Below are 5,460 nucleotides of genomic sequence, written 5' to 3' on the forward strand. Positions count from 1 at the left end.
AATATTTTGTTTTTATTTTAAACTTAAAATTTTATTTATTTAAAAATAAAAATAATTTAAAAGAGTGTGGCACCACTCATTGAGTGTGGTATGAGACCACACTTTTGTGGTAATAGGTGAGGTGGCGCCTACGTGTCATTGCGGTTTCATGAGAGAGCGCGGCACCACTCCCTCCAGCCTTAGGCTTCAATCGCACAAAAAAAATCATCACTATTAAATACTTAATACATTATGTACTAGTTAAGGTCTTTATCAGTGGCGGACCTGTATGGGTCCCGGAGGGTCACGTGCCAGCTCAAATTTCGTCCCCAAGAGTATTTTTTTAATGTTATTGTGCAACCACATGCAACTATTAGAAGAAGAAAACAATACCGAAGCAATAGTAAGAGAAAAGGGTTTTCTCTATCTAGGATTACAAGAGAAAAGAGAGGTAAGCGATCTGATCCCACCAATTTTGAAGGTACTTTGGTTGACACTAAAATATTAAAAAGAAATGTAAAATGGATGTTGCAATCGTTTGCGTTATCTTGGTCGTTTGCTTTGTGTGGTTTGATCATTTGATGTATGCGAGACCATGGAGAGAAACACTACATGTTGCGGCTGACTTTTAGGAAGATAGACCGCAATAGCGTTAAAAGTATCTAGGTTAAAAGCATTTTTGGGGTAAGAACGTATTCGTGAGGAGGTTGTTTTGGAATTAATGGCTGAAAATAAATATGATTATAATAGACAATAATAAAAATATGTTTTTATTTATTTTGTATAACTAGTTAAAAATTAGTGGATGAAGTTAAATATTATTATAATAAATGGTAACTTTTTTGGTGTAGGGTTGTTTTGGATTTTATTTTTAAATATCCAACTCTTTTAATATATATAACTATAACTATATATTACGGAAAGTTGGTTTATTAGGTAGAATCTTACGATTTCAGTTTGATTTTACGATCATAATTTTGTAAAATGAAAAACGATTCAAGATAAGATCTCGATCTTATAGCTTTGATTAAAAGTTAATATGAGCCGATGGTTCTTTTTTTGAGGCCGTCTTTTGCAAGTTAAAATTATAAACTTTATCAAACCTAAAATACTTGGTTTAAAGTTTGGGTTTGTTTAATGTTTCTCAAACTAATTTTTAGTAAAAGTTTTTTATTTTGGTTTGAGTTCGTTTAAGTTTGACGGGTTTTTGGGTTTGTCTTGTCTCCACCCGACCCGACCCGACAAACCCATTTGCCAGGTCTATGTTACATTTGATCAAAATATTTTTGGTGCCACTACTACTAGATGTTCCTGCGTCCACCACTGGTCTTTATATATATAGTAGCCCAAGTAGAGTAGATAAGGGATCCCAACGGAGAGTAGTCCAGTCCATTGGACCACCGACCACATGTCCACATGGGTACTCTTAGCCACCGTGCATGGTATGAAACTGCATGTATGCACCATGACATAACCACCACTTGATTCAGCTCAAAAGCTGCCATATAAGTTTGATCGATCCCTTAAATTGAGAGGGATTTGTATTTATGATGGGAACAAGAAAGAAGTTTTAATCCAAATTTGAATGACAAGAAAAGCAGATGATTTAGTTATTTGTTCTGGAGGGGTTTTATGATTTCTACCATATATAGCAATGCAAGAGACGTGCTTCAGAGACATATATCAGCCCTTTATTGCATAAAAATTACATCACTCCTGAAGGATCTTTACGTAAAGATGAGTGTGGTTTAGTCTTTCATATTATCACAATATCTTTAAATACAATAAAAAAGTCGAGCACCCCTTTTCTAAAATTTATCAGAATTGTCGCATATTCAATTATAACGTAGTAATATTGATTCCGTAGTGGTGTAGTCCATGTTTCTTTTAAAAAAAAGGCGAATATAATGGAAATACTCATATAAACAGTATAAAGCAATATCAATCTCTATAAAGCAATATCAACCTCTATAAGTTCATGAAATATAGGAATAAAATCAAAAAGAGAAAATTCTAATCAAAACGAATTACGTACACAAATCTCAGCATAAGTAAACATGCATGACCTAATAAAAGAAAGCTAAAGCGATCCCCAAGAAACTGAAGGGTACCACGGCGGTGAAAGATGAACCAAAACTGGGTGATGGCGGTTGCAGAATGGTGCCTTCTGTGGGTGGAGAAAAAAGTGTGGGTGGAACAAGTGTGGGTGGAGAAACAAGTGTGGGTGGAGAAACAAATGCGGGAGTAGCGGATGATGGTGGTGGTAGAGGGGTGGCAGACGTGGCGGAGACGTTGATGGTTAGTTTTTGACCAATTTGGCAATGAGTTCCAAAGGTGCAGATGTAATAGTGTGTGCCAGGTGTGTTTAAAGTGAGTCTAGCGGGGCCGGTGGTGACGACGGAGATGGGGTTGGCGGTGGTGCATGGGCAGTAAGCCGCCTCCGAAACTTCAGCAACATTATGGAATCCGGTGATGAAGTTAAAGAGAAGAACATCACCGACTTTGAATGTGTGAGTTGATGCCCAGGTGTTGTAAGCAGAAGGTCCGTTGGGTGGAATATTCCAGCCCAAGGCGTCGCCGACCACATGTGTAGTCTGAGCCACCATTCCGTGAAACTGCATGGATGCAAACATGAGCACCATCATCACCGCCAAATTGAACTTTAAACCTGCCATCCTTGTGAAGAGAAGCACTGTCCGATGATTATTTGAAATCTAGAAGGATTTTGAAGGTTAATGCCTTAATTAATGGTGTTTTGAGAAATAGTTGTGTTGGGATTTATATTTATAGGGAATGGTTGTAGGGACGCGTAAACAACCGTGAAAAGGAAAGTCGTATTTAAAATCTAGAAGGATTCTGAAGATTAACATTTAAAAAGTCGCTATTATAATAAAAAGAGTCCATTTATTGGTATGTGGCATCTTCGTAAACTACCTAAATATTTTTTGATGTTTAGTAATTTTAACTCTAAATATTTTGGTGATCCCTCAAAATCAGCAACTTAATGGATTAACAGTTTGTCAATTATTTTGGTGATCCTGAATTGAATTCGTATTGAAACCAGCAAGAAATCAGAAATCGCAAGGAAATCTCAAAAAATCGGGAAGCAAAATAATCTCCAAATTTGAATCAGGCTTAATATGTTAACTCGACGCACCTTATATAAAGCTGCTTTCACCCATCATCCTCCTTTTTGTTGATCAACTATTAGTTTAAATATTCATGTTGTAGCCTTTGTTGTTATTAAGGGAGGAGGGAGTCGTTACCTCCCAACCCAATGAACCCACTGCCACATCAGCTTTTCTCCTTGATTTTTTTTCATCTTTCCCAACCCACAATACACGGAAATCCTATCTTTCTCAACCCACTCAACTCACTCAATTAAAAAAAATACTAAACAACTAAGGTAAACTACCTAAATATTATAATAAAAAGAGTCCATTTATTGAAAAATTATTTTTTGATGTTTGCTATTCTGACCAAGAAAGTAAATCCTTTTGTTTACTCAGGTTTTCTATTCTAATCAAGAGGGTAAAACTTGATTCAACCTCCACCTGCTAGTACGACCTATTATCGTTTGTATTTTCAATTGCTTTGTTTGATGTAAAATTTATTTTGTTGTTTGACTTGACGTTCACATATTGTTTTATTTTTGTATTTATTGTTTTTTTTTTGGTAATGTTAATTTTTGTATTTGAGTGTCTAATGATCATTGTTTTGTTAGTTGAGTGTATCATCTTAAGTTGCGTTGTACAGTCCAAAAACATATACTAACGTTGTGTTACATAGTCCTAAAAACTGAATATCTTAAAAGTTGGTTTCAGAATGTTGAGAACATGGGGTTGGTGAACCTGGTAATTCATGTAAGGTTTGCTCTTTGGAACATTGTTAGGATACTAATTTAATTGATTGCCAAAAGCTGAAACTGTGTATAAGGCTATAAGCTGGGAAAAACATATGAAATAACACAAGTAGGAAACTATGAGGAGCTTATGCATGCTCATAAAGATCTCATCACAAGTTCAAATCCTTCATTTCTCGAAAACTAAAATGAAATCCTAGAAACTGAAATATGGATTTGAAAAATACTAATAATGTCACCTCTTTAAGGAAACAATGAGAGGCCAAAATCGTAATTTTCCCTCAATTCTATTAGCAAAATATTTTCTGAACTGTAGCTTATTTCATTTTTAGGTAACATAAAAAAGTATATGTTTTTTAATTCGTTTACATTTAAATTAATCATTTGCCCTTCACTTTTTGTTTATTGCAAATATAAAAAAGTAGGTATGTCTACAGTTTATTAGATATAAATGAGATAACCCTTAAACATAAATGAAAGTATGTGAAAGGAAGAAATAAAGGTGTAATATTATAAAAAAAACAAATAAGTGAAAGTAGAATGCTTACAGATAAATTTTCTGTCTTTGTAAATAAATATTTTTTTGCAAATCAGCGGTTACGATTTCGAATTATCAATAATTTTTTTTTAACCATGATTTCTACGGGTTTAAACCTAATATACACTATATAACATAATTGTGACAATATTTGTCTATTTTATAAGAATAAATCAATAAGATAAATATTGGATATGATTTTGTGTGCGTCGATCACGAAACATCGTTTTAACTCTAAATATTTTTGTGTATAAAAGTAATTTTAAATGTTAATTATTAATTTCTAAAAATAATTTTTGTTTATATTAGATGTTGAGTTGTCCCTAAATTTTGTTTATTAATTTGAATATTAATAGTGTATATAGTTGATAAGAACATGGGTGTGAATGTGTGGTGCTTTGTTTTGTTGGAAAAAATATTTATCTTTAGCATATTATATTTGTTAGAATGTATGATAGCATTGCACACTAAATATTATTTTTAAAAATAATTCTTTTTTTGGAAAACACGTGTGTTCTTATCTCTAAATATTATTAAAATATGTGACAACCCGAAACTTTTTCCGTTTCTGTTATACGATTTCCATTAATAAAATTTGAATTTTATTAATTTTCCGTCAAACTTCTTGATTTAGAAAATCATCTAGTTTTATATAATTAAATTTATATATGCGAGTCGGAACCAAATCACGCGAAAACCCGAATCTCTCGAAAAATCAAACAATTTATGGCCTTAGTGAGTTTACAGCCGTAAACTCGTGTACACTCGTTTACGGCCAGCGTCGGGTGGACCCCCACCCTCATTTGAACACTTTTGACCGGAACTCCCTCATTCTCTCTCTAGAACCCCTGGCCGTAAACACCTAAAACGCCCATTTTCTTCCGAAAAACATCAAAAGTCATCATTTGGGGTCGATTGGGAGCATCTGGAACACGTTTTCTGCGAAATCAAACACCCTTGTTCTTGAGTTTACGGTCGTACACACTTCATATCTTCAAATCTTCAAAGGCCGTAAACCCGTTTACGGCCGTACACTCATCGAATCTTCAAAGGCCGTAAACCCAGTTCACGACCGTAAACT

The 5,460-nt window shown here is 34.1% G+C and overlaps 1 pseudogene; it reads right to left on the bottom strand.

Moving 5' to 3' along the window:
* Positions 1-2,035: 2,035 nt before the first annotated feature.
* Positions 2,036-2,709, bottom strand: LOC145117694 (stellacyanin pseudogene; annotated as a pseudogene).
* Between the last annotated feature and the right edge of the window lie 2,751 nt (positions 2,710-5,460).

Source organism: Lactuca virosa, chromosome 5 (assembly GCF_052849685.1).
Source record: "Lactuca virosa cultivar CGN04683 chromosome 5, Lactuca_virosa_CGN04683_v6, whole genome shotgun sequence".
Classification (NCBI taxonomy): Eukaryota; Viridiplantae; Streptophyta; class Magnoliopsida; order Asterales; family Asteraceae; genus Lactuca; species Lactuca virosa.